Source organism: Eubalaena glacialis, chromosome 3 (genome assembly GCF_028564815.1).
Source record: "Eubalaena glacialis isolate mEubGla1 chromosome 3, mEubGla1.1.hap2.+ XY, whole genome shotgun sequence".
Classification (NCBI taxonomy): domain Eukaryota; kingdom Metazoa; phylum Chordata; class Mammalia; order Artiodactyla; family Balaenidae; genus Eubalaena; species Eubalaena glacialis.
Window position 1 is genome coordinate 134141711 of NC_083718.1, and position 17567 is coordinate 134159277.

At 37.4% G+C, this 17567-nt stretch overlaps 1 pseudogene; it reads left to right on the top strand.

Moving 5' to 3' along the window:
* Positions 1–1310: 1310 nt before the first annotated feature.
* Positions 1311–5289, top strand: LOC133087164 (histone H2A.V-like; annotated as a pseudogene).
* The last annotated feature ends 12278 nt before the right edge of the window (positions 5290–17567 follow it).

Consider the following 17567-nt stretch of genomic DNA (forward strand, 5'->3'; position numbering starts at 1 on the left):
AGATCAAGGTATTATTTTTGTTCAAGATCATTACATTTTTATCTACTTGATCAATTTCTGATAATGGTTTGCTAAAAATCTCCCAGTATCTTTGTGAATTTATCAAATTTACCTTATAACTGTGTCAGTTTTATATTTTGAGACAATGCTGGGTACACAGAAGTTCATAATTTTTATATCTTCTTAGTTAATTCTTCCTTTACTATTATGTAATAATCTTTATCTCTGTTTATGCTTTTTGCCTTAGTTTCTACTTTGTATGATTTTGCTTTGCCAACTTTTTTAAATTATAATTTTCCTGATATATATTTTAATTATCCCTTTATTTTCTATCTTTCTATGTGGTTTTGTTTCAGATTTGGCTCTTGGATACATCATATATTAATAAATGGATTTTGTAATGTTTATCCAATCTAATTATGTCCTCAGTAGTGAAGATTAATCAATACACATTTATTGAATCTTCATATGTACTATCACACTGGTCATATTTCTAACATTTTCTTTTTTGTTTTCATTTTTGCTCTTTTGCTGCATTCTGTTGGATTGTTTTACATATAATAACAATAATCATGATGATGATAATAATAAATAAAATTTAGCATTTAGTATAGGGTATATATTATAAGGGCTTTACATGTACAAATTCATTAAACCTTCACAACAACTCTATAAGAGAAAGACTCTTAAGATCCCCATATTGCATTTGAGGAACTTGAGGCACTGAGAGGCTAAGTAACTTGCTCCAGGTCACACAGCCAGTAAGAGATGGAGCTAGATTTGAACTTAACAAGTCAAGTTCCAAAAATTACACTCTTAACCACCAAACTGTCCTCTTCTTAAGGTACCTTTTACAATGATTTTTAAATGACTTTGGTTTCAGAAAAAGATTTACACTTACATCTGTAAGAATTTCCAAACTATGAACATTTTAGAGAGTCTAACATCAACAATGGAAAATAAGCACAAACTTTCTGGAAAACTACTATAATGTTACTCTTCTATTCATTGCCTAAAATTGAGCAAGAGTGGAGGAGAATCACCACACGGCCTCATGATTCTTTTAAGTTGCATTTTCAAACTCCAAACCATTTACAAATTAAATTCATTCGAAGAAAAACTATTTTGACTTGTAGAATATAGAGCAAACGATGACCCAGGACTCTTTAGCCTAGGTTTTAAGAAGGTCTGGCAGCTTCCGCTTTATGCTCTTTGGACCCTAAGCTGGTATGTAAGAAGTTAAGTAACTAGAGAGAGAGGACCTGTGGAGTGGCCCTGAAGGATGCAATGCAATGTGGAACACAGGCCACATGAAGAAGCACAAGTGCCAGAGATGTGAGTGAAGAAGCCCTTCTCAATCTTCCAGTCCCCAGCCAGTCTAGGCATCGCAGCTGAGGGACATCATGGAGCTAAAACAAACCATCCCCATTCTGCCCTCTCCATCATGAGAAATATTTAAATGGTTGCTGTTTTGAAGCTACTCCACCTCTTTCATTTCAAAGTCTCACACTGGTACATATAATTGCTGAAGCCTATGTCACATGCCTGTGGTAGCTGTAAGGATGTCCACTGATCTCCATCCTGACTCCTCCATTAGGGGCCTGGGAAATAACATGGAAGTTTCTCTCGTATATGAAAAGAAAATGGCACCCATGAATAAGACAGATGGATACTACACATACCTAACAGTCATGATGTGGAAATGTGACCAACTAACCCTGGATCGTGGAGAGCAGGGACTTTAACTGCTGAATTCAGAAAGACCTGAAAAGAATCTAGCAGATGCATAGCAGACACAATGTGTTAAATAAATGACAGAATTATGAAATGCTGATCACATTCTGCATATCTCTCATTTCAACAGATATGAACATCTGTTTCATGGCGGGAAAAGAGTTTCGTATATATTTTTTCTTTTTGATGACTATCATAATGTGGGGATGGGGGAAGCAGAAGTAGTAACAGCTTCTGAGGACTAGTAATGAAATTGTTTAAGTGAAAATGGACATGGAATAGTTAAGATAGCCTAATTAAAGACTCACAGACATAAAGAACAGACTTGTGGCTGCCAAGGGGGAAGGGGGTTGGGGGAGGGATAGACTGAGAGTTTGGGATTAGCAGATGCAAACTATTATATAGAGAATGGATAAACAACAAGGTCCTACTGTATAGCACAGGGAACTATATTCAATATCCTGTAACAAACCACAATGGAAAAGAATATGAAAAAGAATATATACATATATATACACATATATGTCATTTTGTTGTACACCAGAAAGTAACACAACATTGTAAATCAACTATACTTCAATAAAAAATAAATTTAAATATATATATAACCTAGTTAAGTTATTGAATTTCAAGGACAAAGAAATAATACTTCAGTCACTCAAGGAGAAAACATATGTGATAGTTAATTTTATATGTCATATTGACTGGGCTACAAGGTACCCAGACATTTGGTCAAATATTATTCTGGGTGTGGCTGTGAGAGTATTTCTGGGTGAGATTAACATTTGAATTGGTAGACTGAGTAAAGCAGACTGTCCTCTCTAACGTCGCTGGGCCTCATCTAATCAACTGAAGACTTGAACAGAACAAAAAACTGAGAAAAAGGGAACTTTACCTGCCTAACTGATTGAGCTGGGACATCAATCTTTCACCCTCAGACTAGAACTTGCACCAATTGGCTCTCCTGGTTTTCAGGCCTTTGGACTCAGACTGAAACTACACTACCAGCTCTCTTTGGTTGCCAGTTTGCCAATTGCAGACCTTGGGACCTCTCAGCCTCTGTAAGCATGACATATATATATACATACATATATCCATCCTATTGGTCGTTTCTCTGGAGATCCCTGACTAATACAAGTCACCTACAAGGAATAAAAATCAAGCTAACCTCAGACAGCTCTGCGATATTCAGTGCTAAAAAATAATAGAGCAAGTTTCTGAAGGAAAGAAACCCAATGTCTACAGAATCTTGACGAAGGTAACCCAAGAAGTTCATACATTGCCAAACTGTACTTCAAACATAAAAGTAATAAATATCTTCACATATGCAAGATCTCAGGAACACATATCTATAAGCCTTTTTTGGACAGAAAAATCTACTTGACAGTGAAATCCAACCAATCAAGAGATGAATCAACATAAAGATTTTCTTAAATAGAGAAGCTGTGGTGAAACAAGTGATAGCAAGACTTGTGGTTATAGAACAGCACTGAAATGTCATAAACTTGAAAACATGAAAATGACAACTTACCTAAAAAATTAGCAGGAGGAAGAAGGGATGGGAGTAAACATAAAAGCACAAACTATTTTCATAATAGCAAAATAATAGATAACATTAAAAAAAAACATCATGAAAAAAATGGCTCCAAAGACTTCACTTTTTTCATAACCTTTTGTTGTTAACCTTAAAAGGATACTTTACAAAGTAATATCTCTTTTCATGGATAAACAGTCACTTAAATTTAGCAATTCTTTCAATTTCACCCATTTCTTTTTCTTCCTTTAAAATTATGTGAATTTAATGTCAACTTAAATTTAAAATGTTTAATATAAAAAGTAGTAGATGTAATCTTATTATTAAAAAATTATTTCTCTCTAATGTCTATATGGAAGTGTACACTGGAAAATACTAGAAAACTTTTTTCCTATTTCTGAGAAAAAGAAAATTTGCCCTAAGAACATTACATTCCACCAAAATGTTTTTCACATTTAAATAGCAACAAACATTCTCAAGCATGAAAGAACCCAGGGAATATAACAAACTTGAGACTTTTTTGGGAAAAAAATGTATGCTTTAAATTGTGCCAATAAAATTAAACCAATAAAGAAATGAATATATAATTCGAATTATTTTTATTTTAATATAGTGAGAGCTGAAACCATCTTCACCACACAGCTTACTGTCTACGTTCACACGACTTTATTATTCCACTGTCCTCATCAATATAACTTTACTATTCCAGGAAACTCTTGCCCAGGAAGATAAAAATAACGTTTTTGTTCATTCCCAGAGTTTTACAAAAGATTCATAAACTCTTCAATAAAAAAACAGAAATGACAGTTTACACCCCCAGACTCTGGACCCATCACCTCAAAATCCACAAATTTTAAACTATTAGACTATGAATCTTACCCAATTCTAATCAAGCCACTGCATTGGAAGTCCAGGCTTAAACAGGACTCCAAGACTCTCAGAAATACCCCAACTTTGTCCTCCTCCCTCTAAGATGCTAAGACACTGTCAATTCAGTGTTCCTCCTTACTGTGGTAAGAATAAATGCGGCTTTGTCTTCTCAATGAGTTGTTTGGGTGGTATTCTAGGGTAGCCAGCATTCAACAAAAATCATGACTAGAAAAGAAAAAACAACACAAGTCAAGGCAAGAAAGTAATGACAAGAAAATCCAAGCATACCTTAGAAAGTAAGGGTAGGAAGGAGGAGGGCTGGGGTGCGTAAAAGCTGGAGATGAATAAGACCAAAATTCCTTAACAAAGGTCTGAGGTGGGTTCCACTTCATTTTAAAAACAGGGTCTTGGAGAGAGCTGTTGCATTCCTTCCTGCGAGGCCGAGTGAACAAAGCCCAATCTAACACCTTTGCTTCTGTCTTAAGCAGTGTTCGTCACGAGCGTGGCTCACAGACTGCCCACCTCAGAATCATCTGGAGTGTGCAACAGCAATGCTTTCCCCCAGACCCTACCAGCATCTCTACAAGGAGGCCTTGGAACTGGCATATTTAATACGCTCTGCGTATTAATAAACCTCACACCGAATTAGAGAATCCCTGAGCTAAAGGGTACAACTTATATCTAAATTACCCTTTCCAGGGGCCCCGGTGGCGGCCGCGGTCGGTGCAGCGGGGGCAGGGCGGGGTGTGGGGCGGGGCGGTGGCGTTGGGACCGAGGACGGGAGCGGCGGAGACGAAGCTGGGCAGGACAGCGGGAAGGCCAAGGCTAAGGCAGTGTCTGCTTACAGAGAGCTGGGCTACAGTTTCCCGTGGGCTGCATCCACAGACATTTGAAGACTCGCACCACGAGCCACATGGAAGAGCGAGTGACACTGCTGCAGCGCCCGGGACGCACTTCTCCAGGAGCTGGAGCCAGCAGGGAGCGCTTCCGAGGATCTCAAAGTTACGCGGATCACTCCGCGCCACGTGCAGCGTGCGATCCGCGTTGAGGAGAGGTTGGACTCGCTTATCAAGGCTAACATAGCTGGCGAGCTAACATAGCTCCCTCACATCCGCAACTCTCTGATTAAGGGACAACAGAGAACTGCTTAGAGAGTTATTTTAACTGACATTCTTCCTCCCCCGTCATTGTACTGTAACTGAGTCAGAAGAAAAATAATGGGGCTATGTGGAATTTTTAAAACAGTTAAGTGGAAAAGCATAGACAGTTGCTTCAGACTTGCTAAAAGAAGCATTTGTAGGTTCTTAGACTCAAAGTTTGATAAAAGTAGCTTTTGGGGGGATTCCCTGGTGGTCCAGTGGTTAAGACTTTGCCTTCCAAGGCAGGGGGTGCAGGTTCCATCCCTGTTGGGGGAGCTAAGATCCCACACACCTTGTGGCCAAAAAAAAAAGACATAAAGCAGAAGCAATATTATAACAAATTCAATAAAGATTTTTTAAATGGTCCACATCCAAAAAATCTTTTAAAAAAAAAGCACCTTTTCATGTGGCAACAGTTGTGTGTTCCTTGGCTAGGTTTCTCCCATGTGTTTTATACAAAAATGGAATTGATAAACCATATTTTTAAAATTACCCTTTCCAACTTTACCTTTTATTAAAAGAGCTTTGACTGTTTAATTAAAACAGCTGAGGGCTTCTCTGGTGGCACAGTGGTTAAGAATCCGCCTGCCAATGCAGGGGACACGGGTTCGAGCCCTGGTCCGGGAAGATCCCACAAGCCGCAGAGCAACGAAGCCCGTGCGCCACAACTACTGAGCCTGCGCTCTAGAGCCCGCGAGCCACAACTACTGAAGCCTGCGTGCCTAGAGCCCGTGCTCAGCAACAAGAGAAGCCACGGCAATGAGAAGCCCGCGCACCACAACAAAGAGTAGCCCCTGCTCGCCGCAACTAGAGGAAGCCCCTGCGCAGCAACAAAGACCAAACACAGCCAAAAATAAATTAATTAATTTTAAAAAAACAGCTGAGAACTTTTGGATAGTATAGGTAGTGGTAAGGTAACCTTCGGCAAATCACATGGCCAAACTCTATCTCCCTTGATCCAGCTCCTTCTCAACTCCATATACTACAACTCTCTTCCCCACCCCAACTAAGTGTTGACTGATTGATAAAAGCCATTTATGAGTAACTTTACAGCAACCTGACTTCTTTGCCATTCCTTTCATTTTTCAATTATTTGTTTAAAGTTTGTTTCTGGATAGTAATTTCTGTGAGTACAAGAAAAATTTGTCTTATACCCTGGCATTTTAAAGATAAAATTATTCATGACACTCATTAAAGAACAGTAAGGCAGAATTTATTCAGGAGAACTATCATGATAGGGCTAGGGACCACAGCAATGGGGTATCATAGGGGAGGAGAGAGATTGAACACAGCTCTGAATACGACAAGGAAAAAGTGGGAATTTATAGCAAAGGAGTGGGGTGCATGGGGGCAAGGGAGTCAGTAAATGAAAAATTACTAAAAGGAAATATCAGGGGTAAGGAGGATTCTGGCTAAACTGATCTAACAGGATTCTTGCTGAAGGCAGACCAGAGTGATCAGACATCACCTGGAGGATGATGGAGTATGAGGGACGCAATCGGGTATTGAGAACGATCAGATGTTGAAGATGGTGTATTCTGGTTAAACTGATTTAGCAGTGTTTTTGCTAAAATGTGATAATACAGAGACCAACACAGAAGTCCAAAGTCAAGGCCTAGTTGAAAAAGAGCTCAGAAGAGCCTGCTTAGAATTTGGTCAAGGAAAGAATCTTTGTCACCGTATCTCCAGATCCTAGCACAGTGCTTTGTACATGGTAGATGTTTAATAAATATTTGTTAAATTAATTAGTACCATATTGGAAAATGTTGGTCAAATGCAATGATTTCAGTTTTGGTGGAATTAATGGTTAGATAGTCTTTCTAACAGTAATTGGTCAACAAGTTACATTGTTATTTAATATCATTCCTCATTTGTGATAATAAAATAAAGTTGTCCACGTAACAGATCAGGTCTTAGAAGGAACTAGTACAGTGTTAAAGGTTAAAGTTAAAGTGTTTAGAATCTTACAAGAACTCTTAAAAATCCAAGGTAATACACTGGGCCTCAGGCAGGTTATTAAACCTTTCTGAGATTCCAGTTATCTGTAAACTGGGGGTTATATTAGCTACTTCACTTACCTGTGGGCTAGAAGGGTTGACAAACTACGATCCATGGGCCAAATCTGGCCTTGCAGTCTATTTTTGTACAGGCTGGGGGCAAAGCATTGTTTTCACATTTTTAAATAGTTGAAAAGAAGAAGGGCGGGGGAGACTATGTGTGGCACACGAAGTCTATAATATTTACTATCTGGCCCTTTACAGAAACAATCTGCTAATCCTTGTGTGATGGTTAAATTTATGTGTCAACTTGACTAGGCCAAGGAGCACCCAGATTAAACATTATTTGGGGGTGAGTCTGTGGGCGTGTTTCCAGATGAGATTAGCATTTTGAATCAGTGGACTCAGTAAGATAGATTGCCCTCCCCAATGTGAATGGGACTCATCCAATCTTTCACAGCCTTCAGAAGGAACAATATAGGACAAAAGGTGAAGGAAGGAGGAATTTGCTCCTTTTTGCTTCCTGCCCATCAGAGCTAGGACGTTAGTCTTCCTCTGCCCTTGGACTGGAACTTACACCATCAGCTACCTTGGTTCTCTGGCCTTTAGACTCAAACTAGGATTGTATCAGCAGCTTTCCTCCATCCAGCTTGCAAACAGCATATTGTGGGATTTTTCAGCCTTCATAATTATGTATGCCAATTCCTCATAATAAATATGTACACATATATATAGACATATATACACTAATATGTATAAAATGGATAATTAATAAGAACCTGATATATAAAAAGATAAATAAAATAAAATTCAAAAAAAGAGTTGTGAGGGAAAATAATCAATTTGCAAGTCCTAAAGAAAAAAACTCACAGTATAACAAAAATTAAAGCTCCCTTTTCTTATACAACTAAGTCACATCTCATAATGGTAATTTGATATTCAAACACTGTGAAAAATCGAATTGTCAAATTTTGTTAAAGAGCTAAGCATTTAAAATATAACCGAACCATTCTGATTCAATTAAGGTAGAAAGTTCTACTGTTTTATTTTGTTTATCAAATATATCATATATTAAACCTCATTTGGGAATTACTTCTCAAGTTAAGCAAACACAAAACTTCTAACACAAACACAGAAGAACTCTCGCGAAAAAGATTCTAGCAGAGGCAAGCAGACATTGATACCGTTACTTAACTGAAATGAAGAAAAAATTGCAAGGTTTAAAACAGCCAAATAATGTTTGTGGCACTGAATGTTTGAAGTTAATGTAAACTATGTCTTCTTTGTCTACCAGAGTTAACCATTCACCTCACTCCCAAAGACTCAAGTGAATCAGAGCACAGATGCCTCAGCGACATCCTTCAGGGAGATAAAAGGAATAAAAGAAAGCAAGTACTAAACTTATATCACTATTTTCAAAGGAAAAATGTTTAAAGAATCTTTTCCAACTGGTTTTCTGTTTTGTTGATCGGTTTTGTTTTAGGGAGTGGAAATGCAATCTCACCTTTGGGATCTGGTTTTCTTCAAGTGCACAGCAATGTATCTTGTGTTCTGAATTTGCAAAATTCTTGTAGAAAAATGAAGAATCTTAGAGATAGGAATTCATCTGAAATGTCCAAAGATTTTTGTCATTTGCATTTTGTATAATCAGAAAAAAATAGCAAAGTTTACCATTCCATAAAACTACTAGATTAGAGATGATCAGCCACAGAATATCACAAAATTAACTTTCTCTGAAGTGGATCATTAATTTTTATATCAATCAGTCAAAAAGTGGTGGTGAAATTTATACGACATTTGGAGGATTCAGATCAAGCCTGAAACAGCAATTCAGGACCCAAGAACTCAGAAGTTTGCAAACTTGAAATGAGAGTGAGCAACAAATGTCACAATTATGTTGTCCTGAATCTTTGTGCTGTTCTTCTCACCTATATTCCCCACACTTGAAACTTAACTCATTAAAGGTCCCGAGCATAAGAACCTGAAAAATCTAATTGTGTGCTTTTATAAATATTCAATTAATACTCATTTCATCATTTTGAGATTTTTGTGACCAAATAAGGATGCTTATCCTGCAACAAGTCTGTTTGGTCTACTCTTTTCTTTCTTAAGAGCACAATACCATAATTTGCTCTATTAAAAAAAAAAAAAAAAAAAGGCAACATCACAGAGTGGAAACACCAAAAAGAAATACTTTTGGAGGATGGCATAACAGAAGAGAAATTCTCTAAATAGGTAGTCTCAATTTACTATTTTTCTCTTCTTATTCACTGGAAAAGATCCTTACTCTCCCAAGAATCAGTTTTTGTTTATCAAGCAGACAAACAAAAGAATCCACAATTTATAATGTAAGAATGTTAATAAATTAAAGTGCCGTCGTGTATATTCCCTGTCGCGTTTTTTAACAAGCAGCTGGCTCCTTTGTCTCTGCTAATACTCAAAAGCAAAACTAAATCTAGACAGTCCTTTTATAAATTATGATACATTTCTGGAAACATGGGGAAATCTTCAGTTATACTGCAATTGGTGTCCCATTCTATAGAGTGAGAAAATTACTGTATTTGTGTTAACTTTCTGGTAACTGCAGGAATTAAGTCAAGTCTTTATGGAAATTGCCCCCCCGCCAAAATGTAATTATAAAATTACTAATTGAGTAACTGATTGTAAATTCTAATTTTTTCTAGTATTCTACGAATTTTAAAAAATTTTAATACTATGTTGCTGGGCATCAACAGAGGCATTTTGTAGGGCTTGATTAAGTACCTGATACACAGTAGACATTCAATAAACGTATTTTTTTAAATGAAAGATAAAGAAGATATTCCTGACTTTATTATCTACCTCCATGTAAAACAAAGTTGTGTTTTCCCCTGTTACCATAATATAATACCTGAATTTTAAAATATTCTATCTGACTATAACCACTAACCCCACCTTAAAATAATCTGAATCTTTAAATTTAAATCATGAGTACAATTTACCCAGATCCACTATATTTTTATTGAACACCGAACATGCAGAAAATACCGCAGGTCTATAACAGTCAGCCACTGGCCCCGGAGAGCTTATAAAATAAAAGGAACAGCACGTACATTAATAATTATAAGACAAGGGAAAACATAAGCATCATAAGCATCGGAAGACAGGGGAATATACAGTTGTGAACCAGGGTGTCAAGGAAGAGGTAAAATTTGAGATAAACTGTGGGAAAAAAGTAAGAAGTCTTTGACAGATTACATTAGAGAAATAGGGTATCCCAAGCAAAGTAAACACAGTGTACTTTTTTAGGTCTTTTCAGGGAGCTACCACTAACCCAGTTTTACTGGAGCAATGGGTCAATGTAAAAATAAAGTACAAGAGCAGCCTGAAAGTTTATGCTCAGCGTGGAGTGGAGGCGCTATACTTATTTTAATAGGTAATGGAAAGGCATTTAAGGTTTGTACCTGTCAGTGTCTGAAGCAAATAGCACATTCAAATAGGATCAGTGGGTGGAGTTTGATGAAGACACGATTTACAAAAGGTGTGGGCTGTGTAAGGAACACCAGTAAGAGATGGTGGACCACATCCTGCCAGCAACAGTGGGAAGGGTTGCCACCACCAGTCCTAAAAGTGGAAGTAGAAGGAGATTTTATTGGAACCTGCAGAGAGAAGCTACAAATTGTAAGAGCGCATCTCCTGACATAAGGCAAGACCTTTTGTGGAAGAGGACAGGCAACCTACGGCTGAGCAAGGAGAACCAGGGGAATAAGTACCCAAACTAACTCTCTGCTTGCTCCTTCCAGCCTCCTGCAAGTGCCCCCTGTTGGTTATACTCAGTTGGAAGCCAGAAGACAAAGGAGACCATTGATGCAGTCCATATAGGCCTTCTTCCCAGGGCACAGAACAGGACAGAGAAAGGAAGGGAATAGATTTGGAGGGGCAAAAGGAAAGTATAAAACACAAGGCTTTTGAGCAAAAGAGAGATACCTCCTAGAAAATTTGATCCAACAGGTATAGAGAGAATCAAAAGACGTATAGATGAAGAAACTAAGAATACAGTAGAGAAGACTGTAAAGGTCAGAAATAGGGCCATGGCAGTGGAAAAAGAAGTAAAAATTTGCCTGTGAGAGCTTTTGAGGGTACAAGTTGGCTCTTGGAATGGTGCCAGGCATGAATGCAATGTGGCTTTTGATGGCTCCTGGTGGACAGTTGTGTAACAAAGGGATGAGAACTGCTGCTGGGGTCCTAAAGCCCAAACTTAACTCTGTATCCATGGGCAAGCAGGCGCTAAGCAGAATTAGCTGGAAGTTGAAGAGATCCCAGGTATACGTTTTTATCCATGGATGGCTTGCTTCAGGTGCAAATTCTGGAGACATTTTATGTAAAGTTGTGAAGAGAGGTGTTGGCTACAAGGCAATGAACCAGGAGTTTTAAGCAAAGGCAGATGTTCTGTTATCCTGAAGATTTCAAGGGCATTTATGACAGCAGTCATACATCTTAACAGTTGACAGACAGCTGGATGGATGCTCATGGGATAGAAGACCAAAGAACTTTCAATTTTATTAAATATTTATAAACCAAAAAATTTTTTTTTGCCTGTGAGAAACATGACAGTGATAAATCATGGGGCTTCTAACAGATTAGAAGGAGGGGAAAAGGAAAATTAGAAGTCCAAAATTTTGAATCGTGGTTCCTGGGAGAACAAGGCCATTATTAGAAACATAAAAATTAAGTGCTGGATTTTAGAGTAAAATGCATAGAGTTCCTAATTGCTGCTCACAGGAATGGGGAGGCCTGGAGAATGTGAGCTATGAGGGGTGTCCTATAGGTCAGCACAATCCAGAACAGGGTTCTACCCTAGGTCACAGCAAAAAGCACAGCAAGAGAAAGAGTCCAGATCAATTTGGGGCCCCAAACTGATCTGGACTTTATTTAATGCACCCTATACCCTTCCAGAAAAATCTTCTTTAAAAAATAATACTGCTGAACCATCTCCCCACAAAATATCATCCAAAATAACATGCAAATGGGTAAGTCATAGGGGAGGACAGATGGGAAGTGTTGAGCATAGACTGCAAACCAAACAACTGTAGTAACTGTGGTTCCAAAAGAGACTGCAGAGTCGTAATTCTTGAAAGAAAGGCTGCATGAAGTAAAAATAGTCATTTGACAATAAAACATAAAAATCCAACCAAAGCATGGGGTAGGAGAATGAAGTGGGAAGAAGTGTCAGTGTCAGCAATTGAAACAGTGTGGTAGTGTGGTAGGACTAAAGGAGAGATGAAGAGAAAAGAATGATGCACCTGGACCAGATACAGGTGCATATAGGAATTAATACGCGATACATATGTATTTAAAACTAGAGGGGAAGTAAAATTAGGAATTAGCATGTGATACACACATATTTAAAATTAAAGGGGGATAAATATGTATTTTAAATTCCCAATAAATTGCTTGGGGACAATTAACTAATCTTTTGGAAAATATTAACATGATTTGGTATCATTTAGGAATGACTTCATCTGCACATAGCAGAAGACCCAACTTACAGCTGCTTAAATAAACTCTAGCTTGCCAAAAAGAACTATGGGGATAGCAGTTCAGGACTGACGACAGCTCAGAGGTGTCATTAAAGACCCAGGTTGTTTCTCTTTTCATGCCACCATCATTACTCAGCAGGCTATTGTCCTCATCCTTATCACCTCAGGATAAAGATGCCTGGGCACCCCATGACCTCGGCCTGTGTTCTAGGCATGAAGAAAGGAAAAAGGCAGAGGGCAGAATGGGCAAACCAGTCACACATTCACCAAACTGTACCAGTGGTGGCATCTGTAACCAGATTATTTTTATCTCTAGTTTTTTGTGTGATCTGAATTTTTCCAAAGATTGTATATTGAATTTTGTCAGAAATAAAATTATGAACCTATTTCCATTTTGCAGAAAGACTAGTCAAGGAAATCATAAGTCTCTTTCAAAATCAGTAAGCCTCCATTTCTCTGTGATTCTCAGTGTCATCTTAAGTTTTATTTTTAGCACAGACTACTTACTAGATTTCTTCTTCTAGAAAATGAGCTGTTCAGAAAACTAACTTTTATATTCCAAACCCCTGGGAACACAAAAATTATGGGTTATTTTAGTAATAATGCTGAGTCTCTAAGAACTTTATTTAATGCATTTAGGTAAGCTGTGTATTTTCAAGCATCTAATTACAACTACTAAAGATAATTCCCAGCATGATCTTCACAGAAGGAGAATATGGGGGGCCAGGAGAGAAAAATCAACCTACAATAAAAAAATCAACCTACTATTTTCAGATTTTGCTTAAATATTCTGTTCTACCCTAGAATATTTTCATTTTTTACCATACAGATGAATATAATTTTTAAGAATTCAGTACAATTATAGAGTGCCAAAAAGGTTACAGGATTCTGGAAAAAAAGAAATGTCTGTGCTTGAGTTAGAAATAAATCTTCACTCTCCCCTAAACTGTAAAATGTTCTTATGATTAAATTATATGATATACTGAAGATATTAAGCAAGTTAATTATTTCGTAATGTGTAGGCTAGACATACTAACATTGGTGGTAGAAAAGCACTTAAAGTGCAAAGCAAGAAAATGTTATTTAATTTTGGGTGACAGATTTTTTTTCATTCCCGGTTTTCAAAGAACCCAGAAAAGCAATTTTCCACATGCCGTTTTCCAAAGAGTTAATACATAGTCCTTTAATAACCATTCTGGACATCCTCTCAATTCCTAGGAATGATGAAGAGAACAGGCATCCAACCAGAATAACCTCCAGGCCCTAGTGTGCAGCTCAAAGTCATTCCTTGTAATAGAAAGAGATTGAAAGCTGCCATTTTGTTTTCCCTTCATTCTTTTCTCCACTGTGGGATTGTGTCTGATTCATGAAAAAGTGCAATTTGCTACATTAACCAAAGCCAGTTCTGTTATCACTCTAATAATAGTCTGAATCCTAGACCTCTACTCAAGAGGTCTGTGATCTTTAACAAATTATTTAGCATCCTTGGCCCTCAGTTCCCTCACCAGTAAAATAGGTGCCGTTGTGAAAATTAAGAAAGATCATGTTTCATTAGCGTTCTGCGCATAATAACCAGTTAATATATTTTAGCTGTAATATATACTATATAATATGTTATATAATTAAAATCCTATCCATTTTTCAAGATTCCTACATTCTTGTTCAGCTTTCACAATGAAATCCTCACCCCTATAATGTAGTCTAAGCAATCTGTCCTTGCTATAAGACATTATCTGTATTATTTGAGGATTTAATTAGATCCTGTTTTACAAGTCACTCCCTAGGTTTCCCATTTTCTCCCAGGAGGAGACCTTGTCCTTCAGGGTCTGATGGCTTGCCCTAATCCTGACCAAAGCAGAATAAGTAAATGCTGCAATCCAACACCCGCTGTGGTCTGGAGTCATTCTGTGCTCTGTACTTTGTATAAATGGATGAGCTCCATCCATACAGCTTGCTTCTCCACTAAGCAGGTTTCCTTCTGGTTTAGGTCTCAGTTTCTTTGCATGTAAACCCAGGTGTCCAGACACCAGCATCTTTCCCTGAACCCAGCCTCCTTTGTTGCATCTCTCATGATCTCCTGCCAGTATTGTCCACCAAAAGGGATGAAATTATTCCTGCTTCCTATCACCACCCCTCTGTCAGAGGTAAGGATTATGTCAAAAATGTACTGATCACTTATGATCAGAATATATATCCAGCAATACCTATTCAAACTTTCCTTAGTTTCTAAATTCTCTTTGTCATATTCCATCCTCCAAATTGGACCTCCCTTGCTATAGATGCCCTGCGATTTCATCATCATAACCTTTGGATACTACCTATTTAACTTGCCCGCAAGCACACGTGAGGCCAAGCCCCCAGCATGACAAGAGATTGTGACCAAAAGTATTGAGGTTATACAGACCCTTAAGGAAAAGTAACACAGTTTATACTTTATCATAATAAGAAGGCTTTGAGAGTTTTAAAAAGGGAAGTAATGTGATGATAAGATTTACCTTTTAGGAAGATCGCTCTGAGTGCAGTGTGAAGACATCTGGATGATATCTTTTTATTATAAACATCAAACCAGTTATGAAAGGAAGGAAAAACCTTAAGGGCAGGAAATGTTACAGAGGTAGAATCAACAGAATTTGATTATTTGAATATGTTATAGGGTAAGAAAAACAGGAGAAGTTAAATAAGTTGCTAAGGTCAAACATCACAGGCATGTTTCTTACCTCATCAACTAAATTGTATATTTTTTGATGGAAGGAACTAGTTCAAATGTTTTTATGCACATTTTGGTGCCCAGTAAATATGTGTTCAATTAACCAGCAAAGGATCAATAAATCTGCATGTTATCTATCATAAGCCTTGTCTATAAGGAATTCTCTTATCAAAATCTAGAACCTAGGGGCTTCCCTGGTGGTGCAGTGGTTAAGAATCCGCCTGCCAATTCAGGGGACACGGGTTCAAGCCCTGGTCCGGGAAGATCCCTCATGCCGCAGAGCAACTAATCCCGTGCGCCACAACTACTGAGCCTGTGCTCTAGAGCCCGTGAGCCACAACTACTGAGCCCGTGTGCCACAATTACTGAAGCCCACGTGCCTACAGCCCGTGCTCCACAACAAGAGAAGCCACTGCAATGAGAAGCCTGTGCACCACAATGGAAGAGTAACCCCCGCTCGCCGCAACTAGAGAAAGCCCGCGCACAGCAACAAAGACACAAAGCAGCCAAAAATAAATAAATAAATAAATAAATTTATTTAAAAAAAAAAAATCTAGAACCTAAGCTGTGAAGCTATTTTAGCCAGTTTTTCCAAGTTTGCATGTAAAGAAACACTGACAAGAATTGCACAGATGCCTAGAAACTAGAATACCCATTCACTCATAGTTTGGAAGGTAAGATGCTGACTTGATCCTTCTCTATGTTATTAATAATCATTAGAGTTAATTTGGATAGGTACTAATTAAGCTTATCTAATTTAAACCAAACAAATTATCTAAGACATCACAGTTCTCAAAATTTAGTGAGTATCCAAATCACTTGGAAGATTTTTTTAAAATAAGATTGCTAGGCTCAGAGTTTCTGATTCAGTTCGTTAGAGTGGAATCCAAGAAATCACTTTGAGAAACACTGCCTTACAATATTTCCAAAACTTTGATTATAAAAATCGCCTACAATACTTATTAAAAATAAAGATTCCCAAGCCCCACCTCCGATCACCTCTGAATCAGAGGGTTCAGGGAAGGTGTGCAGGGATCTATATTTTTTTAAAGTGCTTCATGTGATTCTTATAATCAGCCAAGTTTGGGAAACGCTGCCTGAGAGCATCCTATGAGGTAGGTACTATTATTATTCTTATTTTCCAGAGGGAAAAACAGGATTAGCAAGATTTAGTACTAATAAATGGCAAAGCTCTTAACCCTTCCACTAGAATACTTAAACCATCGTTCATGCTGAAATATAAAACGTTGCTTAAATGGGGGTACTATGAGTATCTTGGTGACAGGGACTTTAATCTTATTTATCTCAGTATCTAAAACCTGGCAAGAAGCACACTGAATGGATGGTTAGAACCAAGCCCTGTAAAATAATTCTCTGCCTACATAAAATTTAAAAAACAGAGCAGCTAACAACAAACAGACAAAAACCCAATCAGTCAAACAACCAATGAAATGAAGGAAGGAAGAATCATATGACCATTTAAATGAATTGACTGGTTGGATGGAGAAAGACAAATACCATATGATAGCACTTATATGTGGAATCTAAAATAGGATACAAATGAACTTATTTACAAAACAGAAACAGACTCACAGACACAGAAAACAAACTTATGTTTACCAAAGGGGGAAGGGGGTAGAGCAGGGATAAATTAGGAGTTTGGGATTAGCATATACAAACTATAAACTATAAAATAGATAAACAACAAGGTCCTACTGTATAGCACAGGGAACTATATTCAATATCCTATAATAAACCATAATGGAAAAGAATATTAAAAAGACTATATACATATTCATATATATATTCATATATATTCATATATATATTCATATATATATATATCACTGAACCACTTTGCTGGACACCAGAAACTAACACAACATTGTAAATCAACTATACTTCAATTTTAAAAATTGAAAAAATAAAATAAATAAACCAACTAGAAGATTAAATCAAAGTTCTCAACCCAGTAACTCTTGGTAGCAGGAAAAAAAAAAAAAAGATATTGACTTTGATGCCAGAAAAGATATTTTACTAAATATTCTATAACTGGTTTGATATTTA